General features: G+C 40.0%; 1 long non-coding RNA gene across 1 annotated transcript in view; it reads left to right on the top strand.

Annotated features, from left to right (window-relative positions):
* The first annotated feature begins 13,704 nt into the window (after window positions 1–13,704).
* Window positions 13,705–20,232, top strand: part of LOC121355333 — a 37,079-nt gene continuing 30,551 nt past the window's right edge. The window contains exon 1 of the long non-coding RNA XR_005955408.1: window positions 13,705–13,810. This is a non-coding gene — a long non-coding RNA (uncharacterized LOC121355333). The remainder of the gene's footprint in view (window positions 13,811–20,232) is intronic.

The following is a 20,232-nucleotide window of genomic DNA, read 5'->3' as shown; positions in this document are numbered from 1 at the left end:
TACTGTGAATATTTGGAGTGTCAATTAAAAAATTATGAAGGGTCTTTTTTGGACACTAGTGTAAATTGTATTTTCCAGATCAACTTTTCTGCAACTTGCCTTCAGGCTGTACTATTCCAGTTGCTGACAAACTGCTGTTTCTCCCTTCACCAAATTTGTGATTTAGAAAGACAGAAGCACTTCTGATTCCCCTGCATATGAAGAAACGTCTCGTTTCAAGAAGTCAGGAGTGAGTTATGAGCCTGTAGAGTTTTGCAGCCACTGTGTATTAGAAATAACAACTAATTACAAAACTGTAAAGCAAAACATAATTACTAAGGAAGAGTATTTAAATGTCACTATAGTTTATTTTGACAGATGAGCCTGTCTTGAAAATAAGGGATTTCCCAGAGGAGAAAGAAAGAGTCTCAGGTTATTTTTTGATCTAAAGGCAATTTCTATGCTTTTCTTTTTATCACCTCCTTTAAAAGGAACCATGATGCAGTGAGGCACAGGGTTAAGGGTGGAATGAACATTAAAGGCTCTTGTCACTGTAACAAGCCACTGGAAACCTATGAATTTTTTTGCTGTTTCTTCTGGAAATAGTGTGATAGGATTGAAAGCAAATTTGGGCCCTGATGGATGACAACTACAGCTCCAAGAGAAAAAATAGAAATGATTTCAGAAAGCCTTTCTATAACATCAAGCAAGGACTACATACATCAAGCTTCAGGGGTTCACTTCCAAGTATTCTGACCAAGATGAAAAAAAAAAGGTAAAAAAAAAAGAAAACAAGAAAGCCAGCACTGTGCAGTACCTGGGAGATGTTAGTCACCCTGGCTGCTTCTTGTACATGAAAGTGAAGGCAACAACTTCACTCTGGTGATGTCTGTAGTCATTTCTATAGCTGAAGTACGTGCTTATAAATGTGTCTATCTGATGCTGGTTGGGTAAGTTATTCAAGTTTTTGTGAAATGCAGGTGATCACTCCCAGCTGTGTGCTGTGCCCCTAACTTCAATGCTTTTCTGGGAAATTATCTTGAAATTACACTCAACCATAAACACACAGCTTTTATTTAATTATTTTAGGGACCTGAAGTTGTTTATAGGCCATTCCATGTCTTGGTTGAACTAGTACATGTTGCAACACTAAAGTTAACTGATTGAAATAACCATCCTTAAACACCCACCAAAACTGAACTATTTGTCACTCCTAGATTTATGCCATAGAGTAGCTCTCCCAAGACAGTTCACAGAAGTAAAACTGGTAATTTCATATATGTTTCATAAATCCTCTCATTTATGTTGCTCAAGTTTAGTAAGAATATTTCTGACACTCTCTAAGCATTGTCCTTCCTTCTCTCTCCCTTTCTTTTTTTTTTTAACTTTCAAGTTTCTTTCCTTTTACAGTCTTATTTTGGTTGCAGGCACCCATTTCCTTCATGTTCAATTTAAGTACGGGCCACTTTCCCAGAACTAAAATGAAGGCATGAGTAAGGAAAATGGCATGCAGAATGTGAGCACTGGTGAGAAGCAGACGCTCTCTATTACTACGAGTGAAGCCTTTATTATCACCATGACAAGCCAATTCAGATTTACCATTAAGGCAGCTTTATTTTGGCATAGGAGAAAATAATCACTCCGTTCTTAAATTGAGTTTCTACTTTATAGACTAACACAGGGAGTAAAAAATTGCTTCTTCGTTTGGGCCAGACACGGAAGAACCATTCTTCTGGGTAGTACAGGTCTCTCATACAGCACTGATTAACTTTTAGGCCTTCTCCAGAACATCTGGAAATTTGTGGGATTCACTTCAGCACTGTTTTCGGCGTCAACAAAAATGTGTCATTTTACTTGCATGGAGCCACATCACATGATATTCACCTCTGCTGCCTCGATGAGTTCATCACCCGCACTCCAAAGCCAGAGCGGCAGAGAAGCACGCACCCATATTTCTTACTACTGCACAGAGAACAGAGAACCTGGCATGTTGTAAAAGTACCATTGGTTCTGCATCCCACAAGCATCTTCCTCTGGTGATTTTTTTTCTCTGTGGGATATTTTCATTTTTTGCCATTAACCATATCACTGGGTCCAACATGTGCCTGATGGCCATTTCTGTGAAGCGCAGTAGAGGCAAATGTTGGAATTATATCAATTAAACTAAACTGCAATTTTTAAGGAAGCTGAGAAGTGTGTGCATGCAAGCACTTAGAGGCTGAACTGCTTTTTCATCCCATCATGGAGTAATATGTATCCCACTGAACTTCAATTACAAGGAGTGAGCATACATTAAAAAAAATTAAAAGAAAACCTAATTTTTTTTCCAAACCCATTTGCTTATTTACTAAAACAAACGAGTAAAACGATCATCAGGAAAACACTGTTACATGGCCATTGCCCAAAGTGTATTCTTACCACTGGATCATAATTCTCTTTCTTTCCATTCCTTAAAAGTTCATTCAGTTCTAACTTCTACAGTAATGTTTATCTAGGGTACCTAATTATATAGTGCAACCTGCATCTGGAGTGCTGGTTCAAGGTTATTATAGTTCTCCACAGACATAACAAAAATATTATTTTAAACTTATCCATTAAGGAAAAATGGCTGCATTTTACCACTGATAGGAGCATATGAATGTAAAATAAAAGCATTGGTACTTTAGAAACATAACAGTGTTGTCTATTCAGATTAACTGTCTCCATGACACTTGCTGTCACAGAAGTATCTCCTTTTCATTTCTGCTGCAGACATAAGATCTGTCAAAATAAACTTAAAATAAATAAATTAGATGTATAAAATGATGGATTATAGTGATAGGCAAATAAGAAAGGTGAATTTTTTGAATGCTTGTCAGTACATATTCCTTATTGGGTGGATTTGATAAGATTAATGAAATATGAATAACGGAGTAGAATAATAATTTCATAGTTTCTCAGTACTCGGTATCTGAAAAAGAAGCTTCTACTTGACCTATATCATACTGATTATATGCAGAGCACCATTACTTTTACTACAAAGAAGAAAACTTTCTTTGGCAACAGCAGAAGGAAAGTGGGTAGATAAAACAAACTCTTTAATTCATATGTCCTTACTCATAGGTTTCCCGTCAAGCATGGTTTCTTCTTTATTTAGAATCAATACTAAGTAAGGAAAGGATAAATATATAAATCGCAAAACTCTTTCTGTGGGTGTATTGGTAGCCAAAGTAAATTGCCTGAGGTTTGGAGAGACCATGGGCTTGTTCTGTATTTTCTCTAAAATTCAGAAGTGATGAAGAAATATTTTGCTTCAATCCCTAGAATGAGGGCCATGAGCCCTGCTGGAGCACTGGCCATGTTTACAACACGCAGCATTCCCGACAGCATGCTCACTCCCATAGCATTCATGGTCTCTGTGGAAAGGGTCAGGTCTCACACACAGCCAAAATGGGAAGTCACGAGCCTTTGGATGGAGCCCAGCTATGACTTCTGCCATGCCAAGCATGTGCAAGGCAGGAACACTATAGGACCTTCTCCTAAGGGGTTTAGAGTGTGGAAGTCTGATCTTGCTACCTCAGGTAGCTATTCAAATGCAAAGGTAAAAATAGTCCTTTAAAGTCAGCTATGACTTTAGATAAGGAATGTGATTAAAATTATTTTACTGACAGTCGACTGAATTAATTGCACTCATACCAGCCCACTGACCCTGCCAAAAAAAAAAATCACTGCTACCAGGCAAGTCACTTCTATTTTGTTCATGTCAGTGCCCTTATGTGAAATGGATGCAGTAAAACACTCAGGTGATGATGCGATAGAGTTGTGAAAGTTTATATTTTTGGCATATCCTAAGAACTCCAGAAAAAAAGTTAAGCAAGAAATACAGAAACTCTGATTTTTAAAATAATGCTTCTGGTTAGTTGCTCAGGTAAGGCAGTCTTCAGATAATGAAGTCAGTTGGGAGAAATCACAAGTTTATTAAAGGTATGATTTAATGCTACTTGAAAGCTCCTGGGGCTTTATATATGTGCCAATATTTTTTATTCCTCTCAATGATCAGAAAGAGCTTTCACTTTCATTTGGGTAAAAATAGTATCAATATTAAAATGTTTGGGAACATGGGAATTGATACTTCAGTGTATTTGAAGTAAAATAAGTTTAAAAAAGAAGGAAGTATGAAATACATGTGGCATAGGTACTTCTCCCTTCCTTTAAAATCAGGCACGTTCACTCAACTATTCAGATAGACAAGCCAGGTCAAGTCACTGCAGAAAATTCCTTCACCATTCATAAAAGGTTTTAACATATGAGAGGTTAAATATAACTTCAAAACTTCTGAGTGTAGCCACCTAACTGGTTGCTTAGTAAAAATTGTCATAAATGGATCAATATCCTAAAGAATTATTGCCTGCATTATGTTAATGTACTGTTTGATCATCCTTCCTTCCTTCCTTCCTCGCTTCCTCCCTCCCTCACTTCCTCCCGAAAATGGCAGGAAAATCATCTGAGCACTCAGGATGACCATGAGTCTTTACTAGGTCAGCTCCAAAGGAAATTAAATTACTTTGAGGAATTTTCAAATTTTGGATAAAATTAGCTGGATGCCAGCCCACATGTTTAGATGTGGGACAGATGAAAATTACTGTCACAGGAGATGTGGAAGGTCAAACGACGAGACAATGCACTCCTTGCACTTGTGTCCAACAATGACAAAAAAAAGGAAGGAAGTGGCAACATAAAGGGGATTATCTGGGATTACAGGCTGCCAGCACTAGTGAAATGTTTTTGTTGCATATCTATCCATAACTAAAAACATAGTTCAATTTTCATAAAGTTGGTCCTTATGCATGTACAAAATGTTCAAATAAACATATTTCTGGAATAATTTGGTTTCAGGGGAACTAACACTGAATTCACAGTATGATTTCTTTAGGAGAAAAAATGCTGGTATAAGAATGGGGATGACATGAAAGCAGTATTAGGGGTAGCTGGGACAGAGAAGTGAGTGGCTCAGATCCTGGATGACAAATGTTCAAGGATTTGATTGCAAGATGTTGGAAGAAGGTTGCAAAAAAATTTCACCCAAGAAATCTTATAGAACAAACACAAGAAAAAAAGTCACAAAGTCATCATTCTAGAGTGGAAATTCTGAAAGATGGTCACATTTCCAATCTTGTTTTCATTGTTTAATTCAACCTTTAGAAATATACTAAAAAAATTATTTGCCCTCTACACAACAGCCCACTGTACACAGAATAGGGCAAATAATAAGTATGATGATGTTTAGTCTAAAATGATACAAACAGTGGTGTCTTTTTTGACATTTAAGACCACCCTCCCTGACCCCTTAAAAGCCCCTTAGGTCATAGGAAAAAAAAAGAAAGAGAAAAGCAGAAAGAGTTTGCCACAGCAAGATTGGCGGGCAAAGGGAAGGTGGGGGCATGGGTTTCTTCAAGCCTGGGACACAGTAAGTGGATTTCTTGGAGCTGAGGAAGTGTCTTATTAGAAATGCCAGGAAAGGAAGGAAATTTTACAGCCCAGACACAGAGTATGGCTCATGGACATAGGCCAGACTGGAGCAGATAGGATGCAGGAGCTAGGGATGAATTTTTGAGTGCAAAGGGATACGTGAAAGAAAACATTTCAGGCTGTTAGTCAAGAAAAAGTGGGAGAATTCACTCCCGCCAAATAAATCATAGGAGACCTTGCGGTGAGATCATTATTTATGCAGAGGGTATGGTAGGACCTCAACCAAGCAGGGTGCTTTCAGCCTGGGGCTCCATCCACAGGAATATTGCCACAAAGTCGAGTGGTGAAAGCAGCCAAGCTGAGACCAGACAAGTTTAAATTTGATAAAATTGCTTAAATCCAGAGATACCCCGTATTTTTTTCCAGACTTTGAACAAAGCTATTGCAGAGGTGATTGTGAGAACTGGCAAACTGCTGCTATGACATGAAACTCTTGCTGAGCCCAAGGAAAAGGAAAAGAGCAATTAAAATTTTTTAAAATCCTTTCTTCCACTCACAGTACAGAAATCAGGGAAAGCTGAAGTAATCAATCCAATGCAGTACAATATCAAGAGTTTCTCTTAGTCTGAGAGAAAGCTGTACAATTCATATACTGCATAGCCTTCAGTATTTTTTAAATTACAAGGAAAATGCTTTTTCATATAAGATTTGCACATGAGATAAATGATCACATGACAGCAAAATACTCCCAACTACACTAGGAAGGCTAAAAAGAATTGCTTATTGTCTGAGCTCCCAGAGTTCTTCCAGGCCTTCCTGCCACGCCAGCAGAGTGCAATAGATGTGCTTCTTTTTTTTTTTTTTTTTTTTTGAGTTGCACTTAGGTGTCTATCTGTCAGGTTTTAGAGTGCATTCCTTTACCGTCCTTTTCACACCTACAGTCAAAAAGCTCCTGAAGACCATCACAGAATCCAAGTGAGAACAAAGCAAAAAGAAAAAGAGGAAAGAGATGAAACACCAGCTTTTTGTTTTCTGTGTTTTTTTATTTCCAATAATATCAAAGTATGTGAGAATCATTTGTTCCAAAGAAGAAGTAATGTAAATGATTAATTTTGTTCTACTTCAAGCTAGGGGACAACAGGACAAACTGTGGAAAATTTGTCAGAGTTCTTTATTTTTTCTTGAGTTCCACTAGCAAAAAATAAAAATAAAAACATATTGGAATTTGTTTTTTCAATTTCAAATGCTTGAGAAGTTTTCACTCAGAAAACACAACACAAACCATAAAGCATGTGGGTACACTGGCAACCTGTTTGGGTTTTAATGAGCATTGTGTATATTTTTACTGGGGAGAAAGAAGTTCCTATGTTTTTTTTCCAATATACCATGGCTTTAGTGGGATTCAAATGCAAAATGAAACCATTGTGTTAACCAAGAGGATACCAAGATGATAGTGTTCTTCGGTTGTTCCCAGCACTAATACCCACTTGAAAGCAGTTAGGAGACCTTATTTCCTTTTCGGGGGGTTTATTTTAGCATTTGAAATATGGTAGATAGCATAATTGGATTTTAAATATCTGATCCAAATTTATTTCAGGGGACTGAGTCAAAACAAATACAAATTCAAGTTTGTGTAGAGCATCTAAAAACTGGCAGCACACACGTTTCAAGGCCTCACCAATTACAGCACTTCACTTATTTCTGAAATAGTTGGCTGCATATTATTTCTATCTGAAACCTGGTCCCACACTTCCAGGCTTAGTTGCGGATTCGTAAGTGTTTGTTCTATTATTCAATCATATTATAAAATGAACCACATTTTCCAATAGCTACTTCATGTTCCCTATTTAATTTTTAATTGCGGCGTTTCTTCAAACATCAGTTCTCCCACAGGATTTCGGTTTTGGACCACTTTTGCAAGCCACTAAAAATTACGAATTCTTGAAGTTTGCAATCTGAGCTCTCTTTAAGTCCACATACCAAATTCTTATCCAAAACCATGTCAAAGAAGCCAGAGCCAACCATACCACTTCCTAGGTCTGAGCTGCATAATAAATAGGTCTGAACCTTCCCAAAAAATAACAGAGGTCCCCTGGCCTACTGCATTTGTAACAAACAGAGAGCTATCTCAATATCCATAGTGCATTGTCTTGCACCATGTAAAGATGAGCCTTTTGTCCATTGTATCTGGTTTTTACTCTTGTATTCTAAATAATCTGATTTCCTGTGATCTGATGACCTTATTTGTCCCTCAAATACAGAAAAAAAAGATGTTGTGATGACTGACAGGATAGTTTTCATCAGCTAAACAACCTTTAATCTTTGTTTTAATTTCTGAGTGTCCAAAACTACCCATATGCTTCTCCTCCCATACCCACATGCAGTCTTAAGGACCCTCCTCTGCCCTGTGTTGCAACCTCTAAGACAACCCACACTCTCTCAGAGAAGTATATGGGTCTTTCAATGTGGTCCTAAAGAATTCACAGAAATACATCAGGCTAGTAATTCAGCTTTCTGAGGAAAAAGACAGATCACTATTACAAAGTCCACATGTGAAGAGAACAATCAATCATCATTTTCTGGTGGAATAAAAAACATGCTGGTGAGGATGAGGTTGCTGCCATATGACTTATGGTGGCTGGGATCCAAGCAATCACCACATCTCAAGCAGGGGGAAAAGTAAAGGCACCTCAGCTACACCTCCTATCACCATTCTGTTTGTAGCTTCTTGTTGCACCACCAAAAAGGTCAAATTTTAATTTTTCTCCTATGTTGTAAAACACTTTGAGCAGAATTAGTTCTTTTACCCAAGTTCTCCTGAAAGGTTTTCGTTCTGGGACTAAGGTAATGAGTTTGTCACTGGGTTGCATTTGAAAATTGACTCCAGGCTAAGATGCAAAGCCAGCCTCACGTGCTGCTGGAGATGCAGCAGACAGATCACAGAATCACAGTATAAACTAGGCTGGAAAAAAACCTTTGAGATCATCAAGTCCAACCTATGACCTAACATCTCCTCATCAATTAAACTATGGCACTGCGTGCCATGTCCAATAATTTTTTAAACAGGTCCAGGGACAGCGACTCCACCACCTCCCTGGACATATGATTCCAGAGCCCAATCAGTCTTTCAGTGAAAAAATTTTTTCCTAATATAAGACGCTGCAGCCTCTTCCAGTTGCCACCAACCAGTGTTGGTCAAGGACCCTGTAACCCACTGAGAAGCATGTGGAAGCATGTAGGGAGCACTGAGGTGGTGGCAGTGCTGCCCATCTCCAGTGTCTTTCAGCCTACTGTTCTGCATATTTCTTCCAGGTTCCTGCCATTATCCCTGCTGTGGCATGCATGGAGCCCATGTTTTGGTGAGAAACAAATATGCAGGCTGGGGAGTACTTGTGAACACTTAAAGAAGATAAACTGGGGAGATTTGCTGAAGCTCTAACTCGGTCCATATGGCAAAGCAAAAGCAAACTCAGTTTCTGCTGAGCAAACTGAGTTTGCAGTTCATGTTTCTACACAGCACTTGAAACCCTTAGTCTGCATATCCACCACTTTCCTGCATTACAGTTATAGGCTTCTTATATTTCCCTTCTGTCACACAGTTGCTCACAAAGCTTACCTCCCTACAACACAGATCATTCCTGACTCTTTTAGGCCAGGAATCCTCAATCTTTCAGGAAGGTCAGTCAGAGCAAGATGAGACTGTGTGTTTTGCTTTCACATCCAGTAAGAGGCCAGATGCATTTCTTCCTACACTGTAATGAAGAATCTGATATCTTTGCTAATGGAAAAGCCTGGGCTAAATCCCTTCTTTTCCCATTCAAAAATATCTCTTTTGGGATCTGTAGTCCACAAACAGCAGGTGAATAGATGTGTCTATAAGGCATGAATGAAACATCTCAGAATATTAAAAAATTCTGTGTCCATAAATCTCAGCAGCAAGAAGATCCATTTGCATGTCCTGCTCCCTCAGACAGGAATCTGTAGAGTCCCTTGGCTTGAGAGGGTCATGTGAAAAGTTTGTAAATGGAAGAAGCAAAGGAAGAGCAAGAAAATTGCTGAGTACAGAGAAACACAGTTAAGGGTGAACCTACACTCTGGTTCAGCAGAAGTTAATTCATAAGCTTTTAATACATAGCTCCATTCAAGCCTCAGCAGTCTTCACAATCTTCAGTATATTTATGACTCCTCATCAGAGGAGTATTACAGCAACCTCCTTTTGGGTGGCCAAAATGTTGATGATTGTTGCAGTTGATGATTGATGCCAGGTTTGCATCTGGCAGAAAAAGTCATATGTGCCTTGACACGACCACAAAAAATGGTTCTGGACTGAGCTGCTCCTGGAGAGTCCAGGTGTGTAGCTGGAATATGCTGAATGCTGTATTTCACCATGCTACAAGAGTCAGCTATGCTTTCTCAAGGAGGAGCACTGGTATAAATTCTGCCAACTCTTCTGGTTGCCTTCCCTATTCAATTCCTCCTATCTGGCATGAGATGCGAGATCTCAGCCAAGGCTTAAGCTCCGAAAGTGGTCTATCACTCATCATCTATGTCAGAAATGACAGTGATGTAGGAACTGAAAGTCATCAGTGAATTGGATACACCAAAGTCAACATTCCTTCATAATCTTTCATATAAATGTCTTGACACAAAAACTAAGCCAGAAACAATGGGATATGTTAATTGGGGAATACTAATTATATAGGTCCCAGTTAATCTCCTCTCCCAAATGAAAGACTGGAGCTGCAGACCACTATCACAGGTACTTTCCCAAGATTTCCTTATGTTTACAGATGGTCACAGTAATTCCAAACACAGGTACAATGCCACACACTATAATGGACAGTATAAACTTGTGCTTAGTAAGATTGTTCTACCATGGAGTGCATCAGACACAGCATCTGGGCTGTGTCCAGTTGGGCAAGGGAGGGATTGTCCTGCTTTGCTCTTCACTGGGGCAGCCTCACCTTGTGTCCTAGGTGCAGTTTTGGGCACCACATTATTAAAAAGACATTAAAGTATTGGAGAGCATCCTGAGAAGGGCCACAAGGGTGGTGAAGGGTCTTGAGGGGAAGCCTCACCAGGGGAAGCTGAGGTCACTTTGTTCAACCTGGAGAAGAGAAGACTGAGGGGAGACCTCATTGTGATCTTCGACATCCTCATCAGGTGAAGGTCAAGTACTGACGCCTTCACTCTCATGACCAGTGACAGGACCCAAGGGAACAGCATGAAGTTATATCATAGGGAGGTTTAAGTTAGATATTAGGAGAAGTTTTTTTCATCCAGAGAGTGGCTGAGCACTGAAACAGGCTCCCCAGGGAAGTGGTCACAGCATCAAGCCTGCCAGATTTCAAGAAGTGAATTCTTGGGGTGTTCTGTGCAGGACCAGGAGCTGAACTCAATGATCCTAATGGGTCCCTTCCAACTTAGAATACCCTATTCCTTGCTTATTCTCTTTTTAATTATCTACAGTGCAAAGTTCCTTATGATTTCTATGTACATATCTATATCTGGTTGAAAATGTAGAAAATGAAAGCAGGAAAGTGAATTCCAAGTAGAACCACTCTGCAAGCAGCTACACAGAACCACATTAAATTAAGATTACAGTTGGTATCTGTAATTTTGATGCTTCTTAGCCTCTAATAAGCTGTCTTGCAGCAAGCTTTTTTTATATGAAGAAGGGGGGAATATTGTTTGCAATTTTTAAGGTTCTTTGAAAAGCCAGCAAAATCCTCTCCCCTATTCCTATATGTGGAATCTTATTGATAGCATGTTTCAGCAAAAATGGTTATACTGTTTCCCAGAAAAAAGATATGTGGAATCTTATTGATAGCATGGACCATTGGCAGGGCTGACATTTCTACGCAGAGAAAGTAAGACTGGACAGGCACCTTCTGAGTGGGCCAGCTTTCTAAGGGAGCGTGAGAGGCAGTCTGAAAGTGAATTTCACAGATACTTTTTACATGAAGACAGAGCAAGTCTCAGCAATTAGGTGTGAATTTCAAGTCTTTATGGTCACAGATCATGTGTACCAATTTACAAGGCTTTCCTTTCTTGTTTTTCTTTTCTCCCTTGACACATTCATGACCTTTTTTGCTTTATTCCCTGTAATCCTTTCTTATCACAAAGCTTTTCTTATCAAAAGTCTCTTTTTCCTTCTGTCTGCATGGGAAGTCCCATACTCAACCATTATTCAGCATAACACTAAACTTTCTGTTCCCATCCACAGTCTCCCGTTTCTCCTTTTTCTTCCAATTTCATTATTATTTTCTTTTGTGTACATGATCCTGGCTCTACACCTAGCCTCATCGAATTAGTTCTGTATCTAGTGAATCTGCTTTCCACCCACTTTTTTCATCACCTAGGGTTCTTGTTTCAATCTTTCCTTTCCTCCAACCAGTTCTCACAAACTGCTATTCCCAATCCTCTCCTTAGGCTGCTCAGTCATCTCTCCCTACATCTCTTCATCCAGACTGACTTCTCATCTGCTCTGCTTTCTTTTGTAACTGGCCTTTTATCCCAACAGTGTCTAAAGGTGACCTATGTCCTTGCACTCACCCTTCATTATGGCTTTTCAGGTGGACAGCAGAAGTTTCTTCATTCTTGTCTTTGTTCTGTTCTGGTATTGTCAGTCTTACCAGTTTTTCATATAGCCCATTCCTTCTTACTCATTTTAGATTATGGTCTCCTTATCCAACAAGTTTATCCTTTTATTTTCTTTTCAACAAAATCTACCAGCTCCCATGCTTTTCCAGCTTAAGCTCTTGGTCCTCCCTGGATATATATCTGAGATCTTGGTCTTTTCTCACCTGGACTGAAGAGAGATAGTTTCTTGCTCTCTATGGACCTGGCAGCGTGTGGGCACAGGAGGCACCAGTCACAAGCCTTGCTGCAATTTTTAAAAGCATCTGCAAGGAAATCCTGGGTTGGTAAGAATGCAGAAGGCATAAATTACTCTGTGGAGATAATGCAGCTGGCCTGCAAAAGGTAGCACATGCTCAGGACAGAAAGAAATTTTGAGGAATTTATCTGCCAAACACTACCGTATTACTAAAGAATAGGGTTTAAAACTCGGCCAAATATGGGCAAGTGCTTATGTGTCTGGCACCAGGGGGCCTCCAGTCTGCCAACCTCCAAGGAGGAGCTAGCATTTCCAAAAAGGAATTCTTACAACCAATTCATTAACATTGGCAAAACAATGTCTTTTTTTCATAATCTTTTTTCTGGGAAACAGTATAACCATTTTTGCTGAAACTTTCCAAAAAAAATTGAAACATAGGCAGACACCCAACATAAAAATTCACAAAGTTATAAATAACCAGAATAGGAATTTATAATTAAAAGCATTGAACAAATTTGCAGTATTGGGTAGCATGGTATGGATAACAGCTATTTTTACTACTGTAGCCCCAAAAATGCTGCTCAGGGACCACAGCTAAAATGCATGCAAACATGGAACAGGGATATGTTTGCAATATTGTGCTTCCAAAGAGTTTATAACCCAAATTTTAGACAACAGAACACAAATAGATCCAGAGACATGGAGAGTGCCGGAAAACAATAAGAAAATCCTATTCAGTGTGACTGGCAAATCATCCCAAGGAACCATCAAGGAACCACCTACGTATTTCCCACTTATCATTTGGAAAAATAAGAGCCTTTAAACAAAGAGGGCCTTGATCAGAGGACAATGAGGTAGCTCTGCAGATACTTACAGAGGCGTGGGGTCAGGATAGGAAGAAGTATGGAGGAATTTAAAAGAAAGTAATCGGTCATGCTGTGGACCTGTGGGACAGTGACATCCAGCAGTAAGAAAGAGCCAGTAGACAGAGGGACAGGGGACTGGAAAACAAGCTAGTCAAGGATGGCACCCAAGGAGTCATCCTAATTATTGGGATTTCCACGTGAGCATCCCTGTGACTAGAGGGGACTGTACAACTTGAGGACTGTTATTTCTCTTTCACTTTCTTGAAGGAACTGTCTGCTTCACTCTTGTGTGCATTGGAAGGATCCTGAAAATCCTATTTCTTTGTCCCCCAAGGGAGATTGGTTGGAGGTAAAATAAAACCCATCTATAGCTCCAATTAAAGTGGGAGTTTTGGGGATAGAAGTGACCTTATCAGCTTGACTCCGAAGCCTGAAACTCTCCACCATCCTAAGCGATGCTGTCCAGCGGGGCTGTCGCGGAGCCCGGGGGCTCAGGGCGCTCAGCTCGGCCCTTCGCGGCGGGGGCCGGATGTCTGACCGGGAGACACCGTGCCGGGTCACGCTGCGAGCGGCCGCGGCCCTCGGGCCAACGGGAGCAGCCTGGACACCGGCAGGCAGCAATGGGGAAAACGAAGGGAGCGCGGGGAGGATCCTGCGGGACGGGACCGTGGGGAGCGCGGTGAGGATTGTGAGGGACGGGACCGAGGGGAGCGCGGTGAGGATTGTGAGGGACGGGACCGAGGGGAGCGCGGGGAGGATTGTGAGGGACGGGACCGAGGGCAGCGCGGTGAGGATTGTGAGGGACGGGACCGCGGCTGAGGCGGGAGCGCGTGGCGCGAGCGCCATCTGCTGGGCGGGGGGCGGCGCGCGGGGGCTCTGCGCCGCCACCGCCCTGTGACACGTGCCCGACACCGCCCCATCATGTGTGCCCGACACCTCCTGCCACCGCCCTGTGACATGTGCCCGACACCGCCCTATAACGTGCCTGGGACATTATTGGAATAATGGTGCACATTTGTGGGACTTGCACTCTTTGTACTAGGTTGATTTCAGACTAAACTAAACTGCTTTTGTAAAACCATTTAACTGCTCACTTCTGAAACCTTACCCTTCAGATCCTTCTCCATACAGAAGACAGGTACCCAAACCTCCACTTGCAATCCTCTTTTATTAATGTTTCTTGAAGCACCTTTTGGAAAATATATGAATGGTGGTTTCAGACCATTTGTAATGATCTTACTCTTCATCAGCATCCTTGGATGCATCCTTCCACCATACTTTGAGACAAAATTATGTTGCAAATCACTTGCAAATAAAACAAGACAGCAGAGGTGAAACTGAGACCTTAAGACAAAGGATAAAAACTGGTGCTCACCTTGGTGGGACATTCCTTCCCAATAACAGAAATTAAAGCTAGCCTGTAAAAGCTTGTGTTTTTCTGTTTTACTATTTGTTTTAAATAACGAGGTAGCCATTATTGCTACAGCTAACACAGTAAGGTGTTAGGGTTGGCAGAGTATGAACACTGCCACTAACTGCTTGCTCTGGAGCTGCCCATTTCCAGCTTCAGTAATGCAGTTTGAACTGCCTACACTCTGGGTCCTAGCATTAATACCCCTACCTTCAGTGCATCTGCACACCTAGAGATATGAAAGTGGGAAACCTTTCAAATGGATGTAAAAAGATTGAAATCACAAGGTTACTCTTCTCTTTCAAAACACATGCTTCTGAAATCTTACATGGAAGGCATTATCCAAATCATAAACAGGGTGAATTAACCTAGACTTTGTCCTTGGAGAGAACCAGATCAAATTTTTCTTGTCAAGAATAGAATGTTTTCTTACATTTGTCCAGTTGCTCGGTGGCTTTGTCAACTTTGCTACATTTAGCCCAAGGCTATGGGCATAGGTGAATGTAGGGGCAGCAATGCACTGCTTGATTCAGTTGAGTGCACTCCAACCTCCTAACTAGGTCAAGGAAACTCTCTACAGCTACTTGTAAGGCCAGTTTTGAAGATAAAACCCTACTGTACTTAGGAGATTAAAAAAACTGCCACTAATCTCTATGAGACTGTGTCTCCTCAACATTGGTGCAATCAACTAGTTCAAATTTCTTCATTGCTGAGAACATTTTAATATCGTCCTGTAGGGAGAAGGATATTTCTGCTCTACATCCTGGTTGCACTTCTCCTTAAGAAATAATTGATCTGTCTCTTCCTTCTCCTCCCCTTTCTCCTCTTTTCTGTGTGTGTTGAGGTAGTCTACCAAGTTTATTGTGAATTGATATAAATAGTAATGTTCAAGGAACCTTTCTAATTGTTTTAATCCTGGTGCCCACAACTCCTGTATGCACACAGCACATATATCAACCCAAAGAGATTAGTCTAAACTGGATGTAGTGCATCTTTCAAGATTTTTTGATAAAAAAAAAGACCACAAGCTATTGTGGACCATGGCTGGAGCTGAGAGGGATGGCTTTGGGTTGTAACTCCTACCAGGGAAAGGAGTGATCTGGGAGGAAGGAGCCATCCTGATGCTCAATGCTCTGCACTTTTGACTACTTGGAAGCATTAAGCAACCTGACAGCCTGTCCATAATTAAAGGATTTACTAAGATAGGTCTGTGATAGAGTGACTGCAAGGCTGAGATGCAGCAGCACTTTTTCTTTCTGCTATCATTTATATTAACTCCCAGAGGAAAATCAGTTGTGCTAATTAGGACTTGTAAGTCTAAATGCCAATATGTAACTGCAAGGTTCAGAGGAAGAAGCTCTTCAGGAATGATTTCTTTCCTGTGCAGAAGAACATGCAGCAAAACATTTATGTAAAAGGTTAGTCCAAAGCTAGTGGAAAGGAAGGAAACAACCATTTTTTAAATATATTTGGTAACATTTAGCTGTTGCAGAATGGATTTTAGACATTGCCTCTTCTTGAATAAACACTTGTTATTGGTTCATTTCAAAACATCCTGCAGTACATCTGAATCTTGTTGTTCATATCAATGGAGAAGGGAAAGCAAAAGAAGAAGATAAAAGACATTTTGACTAATTCTAATGCTAAAGGTTAGACATTCAAGAACACAGAGATTTGCTTTTTTTTTTTTATCTCCCTGAACTCTTACCTTTCCATGCAACTGAGATATAAAATAAATTACTTAAGAATAGTGAGATAAAAATAATTTCCAGTAAACTGCATTTTCATTAAGTGGTTGGTTAGATATTGATGTTTAAACAACTGTAGAAAGAAAATCAATAATGAATGCAGCAGTTTTGAGGAAAGTCTTTAAAAATAGCATTTCTTTTAATGTCCATGGTAAAGGAAAAAAAAATCAGTGATATTATTACCTGTCTAAAATAGCCAACCTATAGCTAATTTCTTTTGTTTGATTAAGTATGATCTTGAACAAGTTATTTTTACTTTATTTGATGTGACATAGCTTTAAATCAGTATTTATAGAGTGTGACAGCCAAGAATTGGAGGTACTGATTAAAACCAGAAGCAACTAAGGCCCAGGAAACAGGGTGAACTATAAAGTGCACATACTCCCAAAAGCTGTACAACACAATATTATCCTTCTTTTCTTTGGAAAGAAACTGAGACCTGCAGATTATTTGTGACATTTTAATGCAAGGACTCATGCAACTAGAACAAATGTTCCTTTAGTGTTATGAAAATTGTGATACAGCTTTCTTGAAACACGCCTGACATCCATGAGTCTGTTCCTTGTGCCCACCCTTCACTGCCCACTGAATCCAGGCTCTCAACTGTGTTAGTCTTAGCCATTAATTTTCTCCAGTCAAGCATACAAAACCCACTGACCCCAGCCTGGAAATGCTTTAACTCAGGATAGATTTAACACAGGGAAGAACCTGCTAATATAGTTATAGAGACTGGGAAAATCCTAGTGTGTCTCAACAGATAACAGATAACACACTTGGACACTCAAGGAATGCAAAGCCAGCCAGGTCATAGTAATGTATGTTGTACTTTGTTGTCCATTCTAATCTGGGTTAACCTAGATTCTCAAAATTAGATATCTGTCATACAAGAAACAGCTAATACTTGCTCTCATCTTCTGCCTGAAAATCATGCATTGTGTAACGCTGAAAGAAAGGGCTATGTTAGGAGATTTGATTCTCAAGAAAAATACAGGTTTGAAGTCTGTATATATTTGTAGCTATGACCTAACAAACCTATAACTTGCCAGATAGAAGTTTGTAATAACAATTTGGGCCCTAGCAAAGTGGTAACTTCCAGTTGAAGCTATTTAGTAACAAATATTTTCTTGGCAAAATCAAAGCATTTTATGGTAAAAATAACAACTTCATGAAAAATAGAATTGTTTTTCTACTGAGCAGAAATGAAAATGAAGTATTTGGTTTCAGGTTTACTTGGATAAAATTGTTTTGTTAACCAACAGCATGTTCCAGCATCCATGCCCGGGACTCACAGCTGCCGACGTGCAAGCAGCAGTTCTGGTCATGGATGCCAGAACTCTGTCCCAGAGCAGAAGGGAGGTGTTTAATTCCACAGAGGAAGCACAGTGTTGAACATGATGTTCTCATTGTTGTTCCTATTGTCTAGCTTGTGGTCTCTCAACCTCCTTCCTCCTCTATCCCATGCTGTCAATCCTATTCTGGGATTTTGGGCTCTTCCCAGCCCAAGTGCTCAAGCAACGCCCTTGAGTTTCTGAATTCCTCCCAGTGAATGGGGCTTTCCTTGCCAGTTTGCATCCAAATTCCCTGATCTTTCCATTCTGTTTACTTACCCCAGATTTTAATCTAACATTTTTTTCTCTTGCTCAATTTCCTGCTTGCTCTTCTCCTCTTTCCTTGGCTGGTGCTCTATTCAGTGCTTTATTTTGGAGGGGTGAGACAGAGCATACCATTTAAATAAAATGGAATACAACACTGGGCATAGTTATTTCCTCATTCTATTGACTAATCCTGCACCCATCTTTGTGCCATTGGAGAGCTTCACCCTGTGTAGGCACATGCCTTCTTCCAGGTCATCACTGCACACGGGAGGCAGTCTAGCTGGCAATACTAATCCTGGGTAACGAAAGCTGGGATTCAGTCTGTCAGAACTTACAAGACAGAAGACTTAAAGAGAGAGCTGACAGCAGGAAAGGGAAAGACTGGAGATCAAAATAGCTCTTGAAAATACAGAGGAGAAAGAGATGGAAAAATAGTAGTGAGAGAATAATCAGTTTCAAACTGACTTTGAAACCATGGCATGAAAATCTAAAGTAAAAAAAAAAAAAAAAACTTCCAAAATGACAAGACATTTTCTACTGGGGAGCCTGTTGGTCTTTAGGATGTACACCCCTTTAATTAGCTTGAGAGTCCCTGTCTTAGGAAGACATTAGAGATTTCTGAAGGTCTTTTTGTGCTCACATAAAGTCATTGTTGCCAAAATAATATCTTATATACACAACTACTGTCAGCACAAGAATGTTCAGCCTGCAGCAAATGTGTAAAATTTAATCTAGTTTAACCCTCTGCACTGAGGCTGACCTAATTCCAGTGGCTATGCATTTGTGGTGGGTTAAAATGCACACACAGCTGCTGTGATGAGGATGACATGGAGTGCATCAAAAAATGATTTACCATTTCCATGGACATGTTTCAGAGAGTCTATAGGCACCTTGTCCAGGACTTCTAGACTCAATGGTAACTTTTTCCTTCATGTGATTGGTCCTCAGGATCAGTCCTGCAATGACAAAAGAGGCCACTTTCTGTCTAATTATCCCCTTGCCAAAATACTTAATATCTTCTCATTGCAAATGTGAAATCACTGGGATGGGAGACTGCTTCCAGTGCTAAGGTGATTGATATCACTAAATGACTTCTGCACACTTGCACTCTGCCAGGACTGTGCTGTCAATACAGGTCAATAACAGACTTATCACAAAATAAATAAATGATATGTGCCCATGCTAAGCTGCAGCTCCAGTCTAGGTGGAGAAAGTAATTACAGAGGAAAACAATTTCTCCTTTAGATGTTTTTTAAGAGCACAAAGGATAAGTCAACTCTGGCACTGCTGATTTAGCAGGAATCTGGTGGACCTCAGTAGAGGAGAAATATTATCCCTCCTGCCTCTGGGTTGGTGGTAGAATTTTAACAAGGAGTTCCTAAGAGACCCCTCAAAGCACATCACTGCATGTAATTCATTAGCTCAGCTGCACCTGAGGTCTTGGATTTTCTGGACAGGGTGTGCTTCTGCAAAGTGACTATAAAAAATAGAGACCAGGCTCAAGCACAAATCTCCAGAGGAAGTCCAGATGGCTATTGTAAAAATCCAATCAAAAAAAGCCTCTGGCCTTGATAATTTCTAGACTGATTTTAATAAGAATTATCAGAGCATTTTCTCTCCCAAATTGTGAGAGGATTTTTCAGTACGAAAATAACAATCTGTCACTCAATTAAAATTTGTTTATGCCACAAACCACAGGGAACTCGGATGGTGAAGGATAGAAAGGTTGCCACTGACAACCCAATTTGTCAATTTTATTCTTTTGGATTGGTTTATTCTCTTATCTTTTCTCTGATATCTTTTAAAATATTTGACTAAATATTACAACAGTTGTGGGAAGGTTGGAGGAAGAATAAGTTTAATTAGATTTGAGGAGGTCAGGGTCTGAGCAATTAACACTTCAGTCGTGGTTGGCCAAAGATACAGTTTCAAAAATCTTAGCAGGTGCAAAGTGATGCTACATGGGGAGGTGGTACAAGCCTTTGTTGCAATATTACAGCATCTGAACACTTCCTAATAAGCACAAGGGTAAAATTTGGAGGATATCAAGTAATAAGTGTTGGCATATCTTTTGAGAAAAAGTTGCACAAGGGATTATTTTCTAATGTTTGTGCACACTGTGGCCAGCAAGAAGACTCTTAACCGAAACAAAATTATTAATAATTAATGTTTTATCTTTCACAATGTGTAATTAAACTGTGACACTCATTTTTACAAAATATTGAGATCAAGAGTTTAATGGCATTAAAGAAAGATTATATCTTACAAGGATAATACTAAATCAAATGGGGTGGAAGAAAAATTCAGGTAATACACAACCTCCCTGCTGCAGGCACAGACATCTCCT

This window comes from Pyrgilauda ruficollis, unplaced genomic scaffold, assembly GCF_017590135.1.
Source record: "Pyrgilauda ruficollis isolate IOZ18807 unplaced genomic scaffold, ASM1759013v1 scaffold25, whole genome shotgun sequence".
NCBI lineage: Eukaryota > Metazoa > Chordata > Aves > Passeriformes > Passeridae > Pyrgilauda > Pyrgilauda ruficollis.
Note: the sequence above shows the minus strand (reverse complement) of the source record. Positions and strands in the feature narration are given on the sequence as shown.